This window comes from Ahaetulla prasina, chromosome 3 (assembly GCF_028640845.1).
Source record: "Ahaetulla prasina isolate Xishuangbanna chromosome 3, ASM2864084v1, whole genome shotgun sequence".
NCBI classification, from domain to species: Eukaryota; Metazoa; Chordata; class Lepidosauria; order Squamata; family Colubridae; genus Ahaetulla; species Ahaetulla prasina.
Window position 1 is genome coordinate 132,701,046 of NC_080541.1, and position 20,870 is coordinate 132,721,915.

Consider the following 20,870-nt stretch of genomic DNA (forward strand, 5'->3'; position numbering starts at 1 on the left):
GAAATGTTTTGATGTGGGAGAGTTCAGCAGTCTTTTACACAATTAATCTGGCAGGGTTTTTTTCCCCTCAAGATGACTCTTTTGAGACCTGTAATGAAGTATCTTGGAAGACTGAAATGCTCTGATATTACAAATGTTTGTCAATTAAGAAAACAAAAATATTCAACAATCCCCAATGCTATCTATTGTTACAATTCCTGGAATCTCTAGCAATCAAAACCATGGGCCTGAAGGCTGGACAAAAGAAAATATTCTACTTCCCTAAAACCATCAGGTTAGGAAAACCTGCTGTAATTTGCATATCGCTTTGACTACTTCCTCATTTAATTCTTTAGCCTCCCCCCACCCCTTTGAGTCTTGAGTCTTTTCTGTCTTTATCGCTTTTTTTTTTTAAAATAAAATACTTTTATACCGCACCATCTCTCGTAGGACTCAGGGCGGTTCACAGGCATATTAAAAGACAGTATAATAAATAAACGTTAAAAACCCAATTAAAACTAAATATTATCATAGCCAAATCACTAAAAACGGTAAAAAAACCGGTTAAAAACCCATTAAAATTTAGCTAAAACATTTTATTCTTAGGCTAGTCCAGCGCGCTGAAATAATAAAGTCTTCAGTTCACGTCTGAAGGTCCGGAGGTTGGGGAGTTGTCGTAATCCCGGAGGAAGCTCGTTCCACAGGGCTGGTGCTGCCACAGAGAAGGCCCTCCCCCTGGGGATCGCCAACCTACATTGTTTGGTTGATGGCACCCTGAGGAGGCCCACTCTGTGGGAGCGCACAGGTCATTGGGAGGCAATCAGCGGCAGAAGGCGGTCTCGAAGGTATCCCAGTCCTAAGCCATGGAGCGCTTTAAAGATGGTAACCAAAACCTTGAATTGCACCCGGAAGGCTACCGGTAGCCAGTGTAGACCGCGCAGGATGGATGTTATATGGGAACAACGCGGTGCTCCCTCTATCACCTGCGCGGCCGCATTCTGGACTAACTGGAGCCTCTGGGTGCTCTTCAAGGGGAGCCCCATGTAAGAGCATTGCAATAGTCCAGGCGGGAAGTGACGAGAGTGTGAGTGACCGTGCGTAAGGCATCCTGGTCAAGGAAGGGGCGCAACTGGCGAATCAGGTGAACCTGATAAAATGCTCCCCTTGCGACAGCTGTCAACTGATTCTCTAAGGAGAGCCGATCGTCCAGGAGAACGCCTAAGTTGCGCACTCCCTCCCTGGGGGTCAGTACTTCCTCCCCCACAGTCAGCGATGGTGTAAGCTGACTGTGCCGGGATGTCGGAACCCACAACCACTCTGTCTTGGAAGGGTTGAGTCGGAGCCTGTCCCTCCCCATCCAGACCCGCACGGCCTCAAGACACCGGCCCATCACCTCAACGGCTTCGTTGGGGTGGTTCAGGGTGGAAATGTACAGCTGAGTATCATCAGCGTACAGATGATAATCCACCCCAAAACCACGGATAACCTCACCCAACGGCTTCATATAGATGTTGAACAGGAGAGGCGAGAGAACAGACCCCTGAGGCACCCCACAAGTGAGGCGCCTTGGGGTCGACCTCTGCCCCCATGCCAACACCGTCTGCGAACGGTCAGAGAGATAGGAGGAGAACCACCGATAAATGGTGCTTCCCACCCCCAATCCCTCCAACCGTCGCAGCAGGATACCATGGTTGATGGTATCAAAAGCCGCCGAGAGATCTAATAGAACCAGGACAGAGGAACAACCCCTGTCCCGGGCTCTCCAGAGGTCATCCACCAATGCGACCAAAGCCGTCTCGGTGCTGTATCCGGGTCTGAAACCGGACTGGAACTGGTCCAGATAGACAGTTTCCTCCAGGTGTTGAGGAAGCTGATATGCCACCACACTCTCAACAACCTTCGCCAAGAAGTGAAGGTTGGAGACTGGACGGTAGTTTGCTAAAACAGCCGGGTCCAGGGAGGGCTTCTTGAGGAGGGGCCTCACCACCGCCTCTTTCAAAGCGGCGGGGAAAACACCCTCCAACAAAGAAGCATTGGTAACTCCCTGGAGCCAGCCTCGTGCTTTCCTGGTCATTTAAATTTGTAAATTGAGAGAGATTGCATCTTGCCTTTGAGTGTTGAAAAAAATTGCTATATGTGGTATTCTGTTTTTATTGTGGATAAACACATTCTGGAATGGATAGATGAAACATTTGTTATGACCATAGTCACAAAAGATGCTTTCTGTATTTTAGATGATCTGGAACCACTGTAAGGCCAAAGAATTCTGGTTTATATATCTTGGCACATTTTGAAATAATCTGAAGGAGAAGGAGTGGCAGAACCTGGGGGCATAGTTAAAATAGGAATCAGTTTAGAATCCGTAAATAGCCATAAACAGACTAAGTCCAACCTTTCTTGAATTCTGTGAACCCTTACTCCAAACAGGTGCTAGCCATTACTTAAGAAAATTCCTGTGTATAGGCTATTTAGCAATGAATCAGTTTAATTGGATCTTCATGTATGGACCTTTTGTGCCTGACATAATCTCTTCTATTATTTTCTTCTCTTCTAAAATTATTCTTTTAATAAATTACACTCTGATATTTTCTGTCTCAAACTATCAAGCAAAATGTCACGCTTTTATATTTCAAATCAAATGTGATACCTTACTTGTTATCCTTTTATTTGAAATCATGAACTCAAGAGTTGCTATATGATCAGAATATTGCTGCTGATATCTTTGTAAAAACACCTTGAAATCTGCACTTACATCCATATAATCTAAAAAAATAAAATAAATCAGGTTGTTCATAGTCAAATTTACTTCAGTGTGGCTTCAGGACAGAATTTGGAATTTGGACAACTTTTGTTTCCTGCCTAGAAGTTCTCCATGGCTTGGACACGGGAAATAATGTCTTTCTTAGTTCCAGTGACATGGCATTCAAATAATTGTGTTGTAAATGTTGTACCTTGATGAACGTATCTTTTCTTTTATGTACACTGAGAGCATATGCACCAAGACAAATTCCTTGTGTGTCCAATCACACTTGGCCAATAAAAATTCTATTCTATTCTATTCTATTCTAGTAATGTCTGACTCTTGATGACTTTATAGGCCAGTGCTCTTCATTCTACCCTGTCAAGCACAGCTTCATTCAGTTGTTGGATGTTCAACTTTGTATCAGATTTGATGTTATCAAACCAGCAAGTTCTTTGCTTGCCCCTTCTCCTTGATCCACTAACCATTCCTAGCACTTTTCCAATGTATTTGCATGCATAACATGGCCAAAGTAAATCAGATTTAGTGTTATGATTTTAGCTTTTAGTGATGTGTCTGGTTTTATATGATTTACTTTACTAACTTTGTTAGTTATTTTGCTTGTCCATGGTATATGCAATAATTATCACTGTAATTATGAGCTGGGATAGCCATAACAACAAATCAGCCAATGGGAACTGTTTGGTGACTGAGAGTCATGTCATACAGCTTGGTGCCTGGGCATGGCTTAGTTTATCTATATCTATATCTATATCTATATCTATATCTATATCTATATCTATATCTATATCTGTATCTGTATCTGTATCTGTATCTGTATCTGTATCTGTATCTGTATCTATGTCTATATCATCCATCTATCTATCTATCTATCTATCTATCTATCTATCTATCTATCTATCTATCTATCTATCTATCTATCTATCTATCTATGAATGAATGAATGAATGAATGAATGAATGAATATTTTTGACCCTGCATTATTGCTTCTGTGCTTTTGAGTTCTGGTTCTGGCTTCTGCTGCATGGGTATTGTATACATGCATCATGCTTTATATTACTGTATATAAAGAAGCTTCTTTTATACATGAATCCTGCTGAATTATTTACTTGTGTGCTGGTTGGATTGCTGCAAACTCTGACAATAATTTATGCCAGCACCACAGTTCAAAGGCGTCAGTGCTTCTTTGATCAGCCATTCTTAGTGTCTGACTCTCATATCCATACATTGCTATAGGGAAGACTATTGCTTTCAATACATTCAATAAACAATAGCATTCAATACCATTATGATATTGTTCTTTTGGAATAAATACTTCTTTCTGAAGGATAATTTCCAGAAGATTGTATTGAAGAACTACCACCCTGTTCATAAGATCAGGAGATGAAACATTTTGTATGCCATCATTATGAAGGAGACATGATTTATGGCAGCAAGGGAAAGAAGAAAAAGCAAGAAGAATATAAAATTTTATTAAAAAAAACATAAAAGGAAGAAAAGTCCTTTCTTTTCCCTTCTCTGTTTTGTGAAATGTATTTTAACCTGACGCTTATTTTCATTTCATTTTCAAGGCTGATTCAGAGGACCCAAATAAGCAGAATGGCAAATATAGTTCTGTCCTTAAATGCTCAGGAACCACAAAGAGTCCCGAAAGGTCTTCTGACAAGCTGCTCCGCTCTAGAATCTACCTTATTTTCCTTTAAATTCATCAATTAATCCCAGAAACGTTATTTACTGTACATATACTTGTAGATCCAGATGGCATATATGTTGATTTGCGAGTTTCGATTAGCTTAAGTCCGTCTCTATGTTCTCTGGATTCAGAATCAATACCAAAAAAAAAAAAAAAACCTTTTAAAAAAACCTTTAAAATGTTTCGCTGCGTAGCGGCATATGGCATGCAAACATCCTGGTAATTTCAAAATATGTGGAGAAAGTATTATTTTTTGAAAAGAAACCTGCAGTCAGCCTGGGAATTCATTTTTGATCTATAGCACTGCAAAGCTCTGCATATTGAAGATTAAATTAACCATTAAATTAACACAGGCAGAAGCAATATCATTTTTATTTAAGAAGATTACATGAAAAATCTTCTCTCTCTAAAAAAAAAAAAATGCCTTTGTGCCAGTATTTCAGTTGTAGATCAGCCAAATTGTTCTATAATTCAGAAGTCTTCCCTGCTGCCTGTTAAATAATTCTTCAAATTTCACGTTAAACGAAGATCTGCCAAAAAGTGTGTGTGGCCGGTGTGTGTGTGTGTGTGTGTGTGTGAGAGAGAGAGAGAGAATGTGTGTGTGTGTGTATGAGAGAGAAAGAAACCCAAAGGGGGGAAACTTTAGATTTTTGTCTGGTGCAAATTAGACACATTTTATAACAGTCACGTTCATTGTTTTTCTCTTCCTGCAGAATCTATCATATGAAGCTGAGCATAGAATATTCATATGTTTCTTATGTCTTCAAGTCATTTCGGAACAACCAATTATCACATTCCATCTGTCACAAGACATATTTCTCTGACTTGTACCTGGATTTGGGCACTGGTCCTAGATATTATAATTTTCTCAGATCAAAACCCAAATTTACTTGTACAACAACATCTTAACATACTTGGGAACAGAAGGAGTAAGGAACAAGATGTAGAAAGTTATCGGCTCTTTTTTTTCAATCCATTCCTTCTCTAATAATAATTTTTATTGACGTTTACCATTCTAAAGATGAAAAATTAATACAAACTAAGAAAAATATAAAAAGAAAACGGTCATACACAAAAAGATATGTAAATGTATAAAGGAATATAAAGTCCTAATCAGCAAAAGTCCATTAAGAGTTACTAGAAATAACAACATATGTGTTAAACTTAATCAAATAAATCAGTTTTATATTCCTTTACTTTACTTTGAACATAATAATTTGTCAATTTCTCTAACCATACAACAAAAAAATCTCCTTCCTTTGTATTGTCTTGTCTTGAGTTATCAAATCTTTAAAGTCTCATCATTCAGTTCTAGTAAAACAAAAAAAGTCCTTTAAGATAGCTGGCCCAAACCAGTGGTGGGTTGCTACTGGTTCACGCCTGATCAGGTGAACCAGTAGCAGTGGTGGCGGGAGGCTCTGTCCATCTGCCCAGATGCTTCTGCACATGCGCAGAAGCATCATGTGCGCACGTGAGCATGCGCCCACAAGCAAACCAGTAGCGATGGGTTTTGAAACCCGCCCCTGGCCCAAAACCTTTTGGCACCAGGGATTCAAAAATGGTTTTATGGACCATGTGAGGGGTGGTTTTGTGTACTAACCTGTGCATGCACAGATGAAGCTTTGCTCATTTGCATGGAATGGTTCCTAACAGGCCATTGGATCTCCCTTTAATCCGTATCTCAAAAGTGGATTTCTTATCATTTTCTCTTTGTCTTTTCTCAAAAAGTCCTTCATAAGTTTAACAAGTCTCTTTTATAAATCCAAGACAAAAATGTTATCTAAGTCACTCTTCTGATGATTTGCATATCTCCTTTAATTATGAAGGCATTAGCTGGTTTCATTTGTAAATCCAATGTAGCATCTGTTTCCATATCCTTCTTGTAGTCTGACATTTTTAAAACTAGTTTCAGATCCACGTTCGAAACAGCCTGTTTTGTCCAGTAAAATATGTTTGTCTTCTTTAAGCTTTTTTAAATCCATTTTTATAACAGCAATTTCAAGACTAATTTCTGATCCCAAATATTTCTGAATTCTTCTTAAGTTAGATAGTTTTGCTCCATTCTGTATTAATGGTTCACTTCTCCTTTAATTATAATCTTTCTGGTTTTCTCTAGTGTCCAACCTTCTTATCACATTTTCTTTCTAGTCAACAATACTTTCCCATGGGAAGATATCTCGCTGTTAGTTTCAAAATCTTCACAGATTTCTAAAATAAATTTTTAAGCAACCCACAGGAAGAATACTTGTAATTAATTTTGAAATTTTATCTAAATTCCCTCTGGTCTTTTAATCTGTTTATAACTTTCCAAAATCAATGTTCTAATGACACTTTTGCTGTTTATTTTTTTTTAAAAAAACTTTTTAAGCTTCTTAAACTTGCACAAAACTTCTTTCTTCAAGGATTGGAGGAAATTTACCTGGTGTAATAAAATTTGCCTTTCCAAAGGTTCTCAATATCCAAAGAGCTGTTAACAAGCGATCTCCAGAAGTGATTAAAAAAGTGTACAAACTCTGAGTCCATAAAGGCTCCAAACCATGGCTTGGGAAATCTGGCAATTCCTCAGCTCACAGTGCTCTGAAATCTGCAAGAGCCAGCAGCCCAGATGAAATCAAAACTCCAAGGCAGGGTTCCTCAAAGTATAGATTTATTAGGCATGTCATATTGGCACATTGACTCTGAAGTTCCCTGGGTTTTCCTCACCCAGTTCAAAATCCAAACTCCTTCCCCCCATTACACACAACCATCACATGCCCCAATCAGGTCTCTCTCCCCATCCCAGATGTCTCCCATACACGCACCTCCAGGTGCTAGTGAAATGTCCCTGGTTCCCAAAAGAAAGAATGTTATTTTGGCTACATATTCCTCCAGCTATCTCTACTCCCCCTCCCTTTCCCACAGCTCCACCCAGCCTTGTTGTGGCAACCCTGAAGACGTTCAAAGATGGCTCCAGGTTTGACACAGCTATCTTATGGTTTCCTCATCGATAGCCACTGCATGGAGTTCTTGTGGACAACTTTGTTTCTTTCCTTATTCTAGAGAAGAATTCCGAGGTGCTGTTCTATTCACCAGCGCCTCATTCCACTATGGTCATCACCTCTGCTCATGCAGAGCTGTCTCCAATTTGCTATTGTTTCCCTCAAAATCTTCATTTCCCCCACATTCATCATCTATACCTGGGGATGCTGTTTTAATCAGAGACAGAAAATGAGAGAAGTTAAGGGTTTTCTGTATTTCAACCATAAGCTGTTGGTTGTTATAAAACTGGAAATGAAGCCAGTTGAAGAAATCCCTTTATGTATTTTTCTCCTCTTTGGCTGTGCTGATGGTTCATATTCTCAGTATTCTCTCCAGAAAACAATTGTCATGCCCTTTGCTTTCCTCCCTTCCTCCCACTGATGCTGTGAAAAAAAGCACCAATTCCTTTCTGATGGTGGGTAGTTGAGGACAAAGAGGTTCACCAATAGCCATTTTGTATGAGCTTGTCTCTATTGACTTCCATACTTATACTTGATGTCTTCCCATTTACTGCATCTAGTGCAGGGGTATTCACTTACCTTCACTACCGATTTGCAAATGTGAGCATGCACAGGGCCTTCCGCACATGCGCAGTGTCAAAAACAGGATGTGATTACGTCTGGGCAGGTGGGCAGCCGCCGCTATGGGTTCGAATGATCCAGATAGAACTGGCTGAATACCACCAATGATTTAGTGGTCCATGTAACAACCACAAAAACAACAACAGTAAACCATTTTATCATTCTTTCTATACATTTGGCTCAAATGGGAAACTGGCACAACATATGTCAATTTCACCTGGTTAAAAATAATATACATATACATCTATACATACAATATATAAATGTATACAGTAGGTCTATGTTTCACCATTCCATTAGGAAACTTTAAAAAAAAGAGTGAAAAAAGTCCATCCTTTCAGGGTCACATAAGGTTGTTAAAAATGCTTGTGAAATCTAGATGGGAGACCTACTAAAGACTTGTGAATTATGATCTTTTCAAAAGGAGAAACCAAGGGTCAAATCACTCTAGAGACCATTGACCAGAGGAGAAGGTGCATTCCTATCACAGGGTGTAGTAGCCAACTGGAAGAGAGACATTTTTTTAATTATTATTTTGTCATAACATTATATACAAGAACATATATTGAAAGGAAACAATAGGACAGGAACACAGGCAAAAATACAGTGCTGCTTCTCCTAATACAAGTTGTAAAGCACTGCTTCCAATGAGCACAGGCTGGCTTCCTGCCAGCACTGGGATATGTAGAAGGTGATAAAATGTGTTCCCAACCTTGACAAATGATTAGTGGCCAGTGCTTGCACTTGGGCAATCAGTTCAAACTTCATATTTTCCACTTGCCAAACCACTAGACACTCAAATCAGACATAAAGACTTTAAGAAGTCCTTACAGTAAAATATCTTCATACTGCAACTGCAGAAAACCTGTTTACATTTCTTGTTGTGCCCTTTGGTTCCTTGAACCCGCATTACACTCTTTTGACTTCCATTGAGGAGTATATTTTATGCTTGTAGATTGCACCCATGATTTTGTAACTTGATTGTGTACAATGGAAAATTAACTGCAAGAGGTTTAGACCTTCTTTTTCTGACACCGCATAAGATGATGGAGCTGAGCAATGAGACCACATTAGAAAGAACTTTTCTTTGGAATATGCAACTACAACCAACACAGATGATGCTACAGTGAGTGGGAATCTGTCTTCCTTCCTCCATCTGGCTCCATGATTTTTGGAGGAAAGGAAAATAAAAGAATTCATGGAATATATGTTTTCTCCCCATTGAGATATACTCTAGTGGTGTTTTCATTCTTTGCTAATTATGTCTTTTTCAATTCTCCGTTCCAGTCTTTCTTGTGCTCTTCTTAGTTATTAAAACTTAGGAGCACCAGCTTCTTGTTTCTCATTCATTTGGGATCACTTGTTTATGGGTGGTATTTATTTATTCATTCAATCTATATGGCCACCCATCTCAACTACATAACTCTCTATGGCTAACTATGAATAAAAAAACAAGAATAAAATATTACAACAAATAATAAATAACATATGACAGCTAAGATAAAAACCAACCAATAATAATTAACACAATTATATTTATATAAATAAATTGTAATGTGAGGGCTTAAAATAGGGTGGAAAAGCAATTTCCCTGACCATATAAATGTCAGGGTTCCAACCGATGCCCTAATTAAATCATGAGCCTCAAGCCAAGCTTCAAAAGAAATCCAGTTATTTATTAGGAGCTTCGTGTTGGCACGAACCAAGTGAAGAAAGCAGATCAGGAATGCTTTGCGAGTTGACAATAGAGTCATTTATGAGAAATAGGTGACTATTTAAATCCAATCCAATCTAATCTGATCCAATCCCCCAAACCCAATCCCAATCCCAATCCCAATCCCAATCCCAAGACCAAACCCAAGCCCAAGCCCAAGCCCAAGCCCAAGCCCAAGCCCAAGCCCAAGCCCAAGCCCAAACCCAAACCCAAACCATACCATGCTGTAAATCCAAGCATGTGCACACACACAAACCTCTGTCCCAATATTTAGGAAAATAAGGACAAATATCCCACTCCTCAAATTTGCTTCCTTTCCCCAATAACTGTGGTTTACAAGCGTCTCCAATGTTCAGTGTGATCATTACCCATCAAAAGATTCAACCCCTGTCTTAAATAAGCACTTACATTTTTTTTTAAAAAAGGTAAAGCAGTTTAGATAAGTTCAATTAACTCTGCAAGCTATATATTTTTTTATTCTTTACCATATTTATACCTGCACAATCCTGATCTAGTGAAATACAGCACATAAAAGATGGTGATTTACACTACAACATGAAAGTTGTACTACAACAAGTTTTTTTCCCCAATATGTAGGAGATCTGTAAAACAATATAAGCAATAAACAACATAAATAAAAACTACATTGTGAGTATGCATGGTTCTGTGTATATCTGATACAATTATCAAAAAATAAGATCATAAATAACATCTTTCCTTATTTTTCAGGATTTATAAGCTACCCTGATCTTAAGATACACTGGGCAATGGACAACACAGAAAACAAAGTATAATGCCAAAATAATAAAAATCTCTAAACCAATGTAGAAATAAAAATGGGCTAAAATCTAAAGTAATAAAGATAATCAACTGTAGCTGAAAGTTCTCAAGAGGAATACTGGATTTAGTAGTTTACCCAAAGCTAAGAAGCTGTTAAATTTTTAAGATCACCCAATTTTGATAACATTTTGGGCAGTGTACACTATTAAAAATAGCTTGGAACAATAAGAAACAGAAACATACAACAAATGGACCGGAAGATGCATCTACCCAGAAGTAGGCTCCATAGGAATGAATGAAATGTTAGATCCTTCACACTAAATGTTACATAGCAACATTACGTCATAGTTGTAGGGCTTTGGGATGATTCACATATCATCCATCCAATAACCATTTGCCTGTTCTCCTTCATTTCTTTCCATGCCCAAACACCTGATTGTGTTGTTGCTTTTTTCCGTCCCTAAAAGCTGCTGCATTTGTGGAATAATTCCTTGATCTTGAAGGCAATCTGTGAGTAATACGTTCCCTCCCTCTCTTCTACTTCTGCATTCTTCACCATTTCATTTCCCACGTTCCTGGAATTAATTCATTCAAGTACTCAATCAACTGTCCTTTTCTTCCTCCTCAATCAGCTCCTTCACAGATGAGCTGAGAAACACTCAGTTGGATTCCAAAGACTTCTGTTTAAAATCTATCCACTCATTCAGTCATATTACTTCCTGATATCAGCTGAGTTCTGAAGACCTCACTTACATATTGCACAACTCATGATCCTTTGGGTCATCTTGAAGTGATTTTTTTTACAGTATCTAAACAGAGAAACACAATGTTTACAAGTGGATTGCTATTGTTTTGGTTTTTAAAATTAAAAAAGAAAACAAGATTTTATTAAGAAAAAGGATTTGTAGCAAGACAAATATAGGTGCCTTTTGTTTAACAAAAGACACTTTTCATTATCATTTCTGGTTGATATGCCATCCTTTAAGAATTCTCTAATGTTATTAACAATGTCCACTGCATATAAAGGAAATAAATATAAAATGTTTTATAGATGGCATATGCCTCCTGAAAAACTGGCAAAAATGTTTAATCAGCAAAATGTTAGAAATGTCACCAGTTACCAGGGTCTTCTTATCATATGTGGTGGACATGCCCAGAAGCTAAAAATTATTGGAATAAAATAAAGGTATGGTTAGAAGAAATGACCCAACAACACATTGATTTAAAACTGGAGCTGTTTTTATTGGGTATCCTTCCAGAGAAAATTAGTAAAAAAAATATTTATTTGATTATGCATGTAATAACAGCAGCAAGAATTGTTTTTGCAGAAAACTAGAAAACAGAGAAAATACCCCTGGAAGGAGAAGTTATTAAAAATTTTTTAGATTGTGTAGAAATGAATAGATTAACTTTGATGATTAAAGAAAGACAGGATTTAGAATATTTTAAGATATGGGATCAATTTTACCATTGGCTAGAAAAAAGAAATAGATAAGCAATTTATAGTTATGTAAGAAAGTATAATTAGAGTATTATATTTGTGAAAAAATTGTAATAGATTAAACTGAAATGAAGAAAGAAGAAACAACAAAAAAATGGAGCCATGAAGAAAACACCGAGATATCACACGGAAGGAATGACTGATGTATTAAATGTTTGTTTGTTTATAAAATAAAAAAAGAATTCTCTAACGTTTTCCTTTTCTTTAGCTTAAAACAACATGCAGCTGATCATACCGGAATGCTGATTTCTTCATTCAATGAAGCACATTCTTCATGGTTTGTCTCTGTACTTCTGTTGTGGTCCGTCAGCAACCTACAGAGCTGGCAATGGAGTCGGACAGTGATGAGGCTGAGATGAGGCCATCGGGAAGTGTGGTGCGGACTCCAGAGCCTCCAGAGACTGATAGTAGTGAGGCAGAGGAACAGGAGGAGCCTGTTCTTAATGCACGCATGAGAAGAGCTGCCAGAAAGCAAGAGCAGCTCAAGCATAGAGGACAACTCGGGAGTAGGGCCAAGAGATGATTGGCCCCTCCCATAAGGCTTAAAACAGATCGGCACTGATGTTTCAGCTTTGTCGGAAAACAATGTTGTAGCTGCCTCTTCTGCTTCATCTTCTGCTTCGTATCCGTCTTTGTTTTTGTGGCTTCTGGACGTTTGCCAGGAAGGGCCTTTGGCAGTTTGCCTAATTGGATTAAGGTTTGTGAGATAACTGAAGAATTTGTGTTTGGGAGGCATTTGTTTTACTTTGAGTTGAACGACACTGGGTGTTGTGACTCCAGCCCCCGAACCAGAGGTGAAATCTAAAAATTTTCCCTACCGGTTCTGTGGGCATGGCTTAATTGGTGGGCGTGGCTTGGTGGTCAGATGGCTTGGTGGGTGTGGCCAATAACAATAAATAATAAAAATAATAAAGTATAAAAAAACAATAAGAGGTACCAAAAACCAACTTTCACACTTTACACACACACAACACAACTGACTCACACACAATGTAAAAGCAGCTGCACTTCACACTTCACATAGCCACAAAAAGCTCAAAAACCAACTTTCACACTTTACACACACACAACACAACACAACTGACTCACACACAATGTAAAAGCAGCTGCACTTCACACTTCACATAGCCACAAAAAGCTCAAAAACCAACTTTCACACTTTACACACACACAACACAACACAACACAACTGACTCACACACAATGTAAAAGCAGCTGCACTTCACACTTCACACAGCCACAAAAAGCTCAAAAACCAACTTTCACACTTTACACACACACACACCTCTCTCTCTCTCACACACACACAATATGCCACATACAGCTTTCTGAGATTTTGGTAGTTTGTGTAGTTAGAATGAAACACTCTAAATCAAATCAACACACCAAATCTCAGAAAGCTGCACAAATATTTTATTTTATTTTATTTTATTTTATTTTATTTTATTTTATTTTATTTTATTTTATTTTATTTTATTTTATTTTATTTTATTTTATTTTATTTTATTTTATTTTATTTTATTTTATTTTATTGTGGACTTCAAATCCCAGAGTTCCTCAGTCAGCAAAGCCAGCCAGTTGATCACCGAGGAAATAGATTAGCAGAATAGATTGATTCTGTCTGGGCTGAAACTGAAACTGCTTTCCGGCTGGAAAGAGAGCCATGCGTTCCTCAGTAATCAGGTAAGTGCCTTAGAATCTCTACTTTTACTTGTAGAAAACATGTTTTTTACAAGTAAGAGTACAAGTAAGGTTCTGCTGTTTTTTACTTTTAAAGGTCTGTTTCGGCTGAAGCAAAACCGGCTTTTAAAAGTGAAAAAAAAAAACCTCTGCAGATGGTGTGGCTCAGCAGAGGCAGGGGGGGCGGGGCCAGGGATTTTTATTACCGGTCCTCCGAACCAGCAGCCACCATCGCTACCGGATTGCGCGATCCCGTCCGATCCGGGAGCATTTCACCCCTGCCCCGAACCTGGCCCCATGCCCGAAAGTGACTCCGAGAGTGAGAGGGAAGGGCCAGTAAGGCTTACCTTGGGAGCACTGATTCCTTTGGCCTGGCTCCAGGAGCCAGAACCAGACCAGTCGGAGAACGTAATGAGGCCGTCATCCCCTGATTCCTCCCTTCCCCAGACTACGCCTTCAGACCCAGCTGATAATAATAATAATCAAGCTTAGATCAACCCGTGCTTCAGAAGATTAGAGAGGCGGCGTCATCAAAGGGAAGGGTGGAGCAGGAGCCCCATCCCACAGGATATAGAATAGAATAGAATAGAATTTTTTATTGGCCAAGTGTGATTGGACACACAAGGAATTTGTCTTGGTGCATATGCTCTCAGTGTACATAAAAGAAAAGATACGTTCATCAAGGTACAACATTTACAACACAATTGGTGATCAATATATCAATATAAATCATAAGGATTGCCAGCAACAAGTTATAGTCATACAGTCATAATGGAAAGAGTTTGGCGATGGGAACTATGAAACGATTAATAGTAGTGCAGATTCAGTAAATAGTCTGACAGTGTTGAGGGAATTATTTGTTTAGCAGAGTGATGGCCTTTGGGAAAAAACTGTTTTTGTGTCTAGTTGTTCTGGTGTGCAGTGCTCTATAGCGTCGTTTTGAGGGTAGGAGTTGAAACAGTTTATGTCCAGGATGCGAGGGATCTGCAAATATTTTCACGGCCCTCTTCTTGATTCGTGCAGTATACAGGTCCTCAATGGAAGGAGCTTTGGGACTGCTCTCATTCCACGGGAAGCAAAAATTAGCTGAACCGTTTCAAAGAGAGCTGAAAGTCTTACTCCGTGAGTCATTTGTTTGAACTTTGGCAGGCAGCTGTGATTTCTCTGCCAGGACTGATAAGAGCCGTGAATCCACTGGCTGAAGGCCAGCTCATTGATCCGAAGTGGGGAAGGAGACAGAACACTGGGAATGAAGTAATTCCCTGCTGTTCGAATAAAGTTTGTTTTTTCCCACGGACTAAGTTTATTACTATCTACTTGGGCCTGGGTCACAACAACTTCATGAGAGCAAAGCATGACTGTATTGGGAACTGTGTCCACTGAAGAGGGACATTTTTACCACCCAATAAACTGAGTGCATTTTTTGGAATCACGACAGTGCCAGTTTTGAATGTACCAATGCTTACCTTTGTTCAAGGAGATTTTTGTAGAGTTCTTCGCCAATCATTTACATTCCATTGCAAAGTCCTGGAAGATTCAAGTGCCTCATTAAAATGATGGGAGATCCTATCCTTAATTTCAGTTTATGTGGTTTGCAATAACCACATAATTGAATCAAGGAATTTGGTTGGAAAATGAATAGGTTTGATTACTTCACTGACAGTGCTGAAGGAATACTATTATTTCATCATGCCAGGGAAGCTTCTAATCCATGTGGAAATCATTTTTCCCCTCATCATTTCACTGAGGGGAATCAAGATAGAGTTCTGAGAATAGTTCTACAGAATTGTCAGATGTTAGGTAGCTGAAATCTATATATTCTTACATTCTTCTGGTAGAACAGTATTTTCGGGTAATTCTTTTCATCATTTTGATTTTTTGGAATTCCAACATTTAATAAGAACTCAGAATAGCATTTCCCCCCTCAATCACACATTTCTCTTCAACTTGAAAAAGCTTCTCCAGAAGTATGGTGTGTGTTTTTTGTTTTTTTTTGATGCATGAATTCTCCACATTAGCATAATTTCCTCTTTTCACAGCTAGTAGAAACTGATGGAAATCACACAGCGAATGGTTAACATTCCCCCCCAAAGGCCTCATTCTTGCCACATATATCACAAAGAGTCTGGTGTATGACTTCAAAGCTCTCCTTTCTAATCATGGGCTCTCATACCAGACAATAAACCTCACACATTGAAGCACATTTACACTATTGGAATTTATTTCACTGTTACAAAGAACATTTTCATTTACTTTGAGAAGTATCCTGACCTGAATGCATTGTTTTACCCAAAAGGCATCAATGTTGTTGCAGTACCAGACGACTGCAATAGCAACATCTCCATCTCTCCTAACTTTAGCCAAGATCAGGTTCATACAAATATCTTTCCTATTCCTCCTGGTTCAGCATTGAAAATGACTGAAAAAAAGATTGTTTTGCAAGCACGTACACAAATAGTGATTGTGTAGTATAAATTCCTGCTGTTTGTCTCTGTTGTATTACTGCTTACAGAATAATTCCTGATTACCACCATTTCAATTAATTGTACCATTTCTTGGTTTTGACAAATTATATTATTCAAGTTTTTTTTTCTTTCTTTCTTAATTTTTCAGGTTTTTCTTGGACATAAAGAAGAACTTGTTGATGATGAGCTCTTATTGATCATGATATTAGATTATTGATAGTTCTTTCAATTTGGAGGAAATCTTCAGACATTGCATTCTTGAACTGGTTCCACAGTTGCTGTGGATTGTTGATTTCAGTATTTGTTAGCAAGACAACAAACCTATCTTTCATTGCTCTGGGACTCTTGTTCTTTTGGCAGCTTCCATAGTTGGATGTCAATGATCTTCAGCTTGCAACCATCACTTTCTTCAGATATCTTTGCATGATGGAAGGCTATGTCCATGATGTTTCTGAAATGACTTGAAAGGTATCAATCCTTTTAATGCTATGAAGAATCATGATCAAATAGCAGAGGTCACCACTTCATGGAGAAACAGTGTACACTCATCCCCAGAACTTCAAAAATTCCAGAGAACTCCTCCAGTCTTTTCCAAATGGGTGTTTGATTTTGCTTTTTAAACCAGATTCAGGAGCCCTACATGCTCAAATGCAACACAAAATGGCCTGTGGACAGGCAGCATAGGTATTTTGTGATTGGCCAAATTGGAGAGCAATATGGACAACAATAGGGACATGGTGGCTCAGTGGCTGAGATGCTGAGCTTGTCAATCAGAAAGGTCGGCAGTTTGGCGGTTTGAATCCCTAGCGCAACATAACGGAGTGAGCTCCCATTACTTGTCCCAGTTTCTGCCAACCTAGCAGGTCGAAAGCACATAAAAATGCAAGTAGAAAAATAGGGACCACCTTGGTGGGAAGGTAACAGCATTCTGTGCACCTTCGGTGTTTAGTCATGCTGGCTACATGACCATGGAATTGTCATCAGACAGTGATGGCTCTTTGGCTTAGAAACGGAAATGAGCACCACCCGCTAGAGTCGGGAATGACTAGCACATTTGTGCAAGGGGAACCTTTACCTTTACCTTATGGACAACTATAGTCTGCATGACCTAGCCAGCAAATGCCTGCTGAAATAGATAGTGCTAATGTGGATGTGTTCTATACTGACTTGAATAATGGTAAAGTATACATAGAGTTTCATGCTCAGGCAAAGACTGAATTAATTTTAAGGGAAACAGAAAGATTAATGATATGTCATGCGTCTGGGTCTCCATATTCCTTCACTTGTCACTGCATGGTGTTACAAGTACAATTTCAGTGTAGACTGGGATATTCCTATCAGAATTTTTTACTCATTGAAATCCGTCTGAAGAGAAAAAAACGGATTTCCCAGTAGTATATCTAGGGTCTTATAATTCTTCTGTCAGGGTAATACAAGGCCCAGTATCTTCATAAGTATCAAAGGAAAAAAAAGTTATTTTTTTTCTTTAAATATTATTGATCTCTCTCCCCCCCCCTTAGTCATCTACTAATATACTTTACAGGTGTATATTTGTGTATACTCTCCAGTAGTGAGTTGCTACCGGTTCAACCCAGATTGGGTGAACCGGTAGTGGCAGCGGCAGGAGACTCCGCCCACCTGCGCAGATGCTTCTGTGTATACGCAGAAGCATTGTGCACACACATGAGCGCCCGCCCATGAGCGAATTGGTAGCGACAGGTTTTGAAACCCGCCCCTGATACTCACCTAAATGTGGACACTATATAACTCACTTGTCTTCGTGTGCTAAAGCATTTTTTATTCTTACTAATGCATGTCAAGCTAGAAAATACTTTTAACCATCATTTCACCTTTTCTAGTAGGATGAGGCCATGTCTGAGGTGAAGGTGATCAGCAATCAATAATAATAAAGTTGGGGCTGTGAAGAACATGTGAGAACAAAAGCCCTCTGAAGAATAATGGCTGGCTGTAGAATAGAAGAATAGGGTTTGAAGCTGGCCAGCTCATTATGAGCAGACAGAATATCTGCTATGAATATGAGGTCAAGACTGGCATTGTCACAAAGAACTTCAATTTCTGGAAACAGATCAACAACAGCCAAAATATTATCATGAAGGTTTATTGCTTGCCCTTTCCTTATTGTATTTCTCTGCCTGAATGTCTCAAATGCAAGCAACAAGCATGCAACAGAGGATGAAATTATCCGGCGTATATTTATATTGTATATAAGTAGACATTTAATGCAGTTTACAGATGCTAAAATTTTAGCTTAGCAAAGCATAGATCTAGGAAACAGAATTTATTTTCCTTCTAATTACAGCCTTTGGCTGAAATCCTAAACATACGGTTATCAAGGAAATAATGAAGCAGTACTAACAACTTAAAGTGCTATTTTTAGGGATCAGTATGCAGCAGAGCTATCCTACCATCAATGGGGAATTCCAGGATTGAAGTTTTAGCAGAAAGTACTGAATTCAAGATTTCTCTGCTGGTTTAAGCTCTTAGCCACAGCCAGGGAGGATAGTCTTCCTCTTTGCTCTTCCTTGACCATTATTTTTTAATCTGTACTATAGATGCTAATGTTGTGTTATCAAACCTTTTCTGGTGAAGTTGATCACCCCGTTTTGAAGCTCAGAGTATTTTGAAGCAGTATAGTAACCATTGTCTAGGGATCACATTGGAGATCAGCATCAGAGGTCGTAAATGCAAGGAATAGTCCTAAATTTACTTTTCATCACAATTGCTAAATGAGGAAATTCCTGATGAGCAATTGTTAAATGAGGAAATTCCTGATGAGAACTATCTGAAAAAAGAAAGAAAGGAAGGAAGGAAGGAAGGAAGGAAGGAAGGAAGGAAGGAAGGAAGGAAGGAAGGAAGGAAGGAAGGAGAAGGAAGGAAGGAAGGAACCATTAACCCTCAACATCATCAATTTTCGATTTTGCCCTCAAATGAATCAATTAGATACAGAAAGCATTATTTTTAGATGAAAATACACTTTTTAAATAAAAGAAGAAGAAAATAAGCATATTTTGCCCAATGAAGCATTGCCTAAGTTTCATTTCCTGTTGGGCAGCTGGAGGGTGCTAAAGAGTACAAGATCATTCCATTGTGGGGTTCTTAAGGAGAAAGCAGCAGGAGCAACTTATGGGAGTGACTTGTGACTTTCTCTGGCTTCTCCATTGTCTTTGTGGGAAGGTGACAAGGAAGGTCAGAAATGATAATCATGTAACCTCAGCTCCCCATGACAGCTGCAACTTCACAGCCAGTTGTAAATCCCACTTGGTTAGCACCATTCATAATTTTGAATGATCAATGAATAAGTAAGTGGTCATAGGTTGTGGCCTATCTGTATATATATGCTACATATACAGTTAACATGTACAACCATTTATTTTCAGTGATCATTTAAATTTATGATGATGTTGAACAAATGAAGCCTACAGCCAGTCCTTGTAGTTACAGCCATTGCAGTGCTTTTATAGTCACATAATCAAAATTTGGGCACTTGGCAGTTCACCTGTATTTAAGATCACTATGTATATTTCAACACCCCTCACCCACCTATCTTCCCTCATATCTACCTTTTGGACACCCTGCACTCTACCTTCACTGCCTACCCCTGCAACCCTCTGCTGCTACCAGCTGACCTTCACAGAACAGAACAGAACAGAACAGAACAGAACAGAACAGAACAGAATTCTTTATTTGTCAAGTGTGATTGGACACACAAGGATTTGTCTTGGTGTATACGTTCTCAGAGTACATAAAAGAAAAGATACATTCATCAAGAATCATAAGATACAACAATGATAGTAATAGGGAAACAGTTAATATATATTTTAAGGATATCAGCAACAAGGTTACAGTCATATAGTCATAAGTGGGAGGAGATGGGTGATAGGAATGTGGAGAAGATTAATAGTAATGCAGACTTAGTAACTAGTTTGACAGTGTTGAGGGAATTATTTGTTTAGCAGAGTGATGGTGTTCAGGAAAAAGTGTTCTTGTGTCTAGTTGTTCTCGTGTGCAGTGCTCTATAGCGTCATTTTGAGGGTAGGAGTTGAGGGTAGAAGTCTTCTTTCTCCTGCAGAGAAGCTACAGACAGCTGAGGCATACGCTGCTCTTCCATACAGTTTCATGAGGCCTTCCCCAAAATTTCATCAGGCCTCTGAGGAACCTTGTTATACCCTGCCCAGATGCCTCATGAGGCTTTAGGGAGTACTCACAAGGGTCTTGCTAAGGGCCAGCAGTTGTTCTCAGTTGGACACACCTTGTCAACTGTGAAAGAAGAAGACAGCAAAGGTTAGCTGGGGGTAGTGGAGGAACAGAAGTAGGCAGGAATGACAGAGTATAGAACAGCGATAGGGGAGACATAGGTGGATGTGGGCAGCGGTGAAATGCACTTACCTTCACTATCGGTTCAGAAATGTGAGTGCGCTGAATGTGGGGTGTTGAAGTGGAAGTAAGCAGGGTAGGGCAGGAGAAATGTGAAGTCCTGGCCTACTTGTACTGCCATCACTAAGCTGTGTGGTCGCATGATATTTCATCTAACAATTGCTTCACTTAGCAATGGAAATTCTGGTCCCAGTTAGGGTTGTTTAGGACTGCCCTGCATTTTTTTTTTAAAAAAGTAAAAATTTCCTATTCTTCCTGCCCTCCCTCAATTTTTCCATTAAAAACACAAGACTGAAATACCCT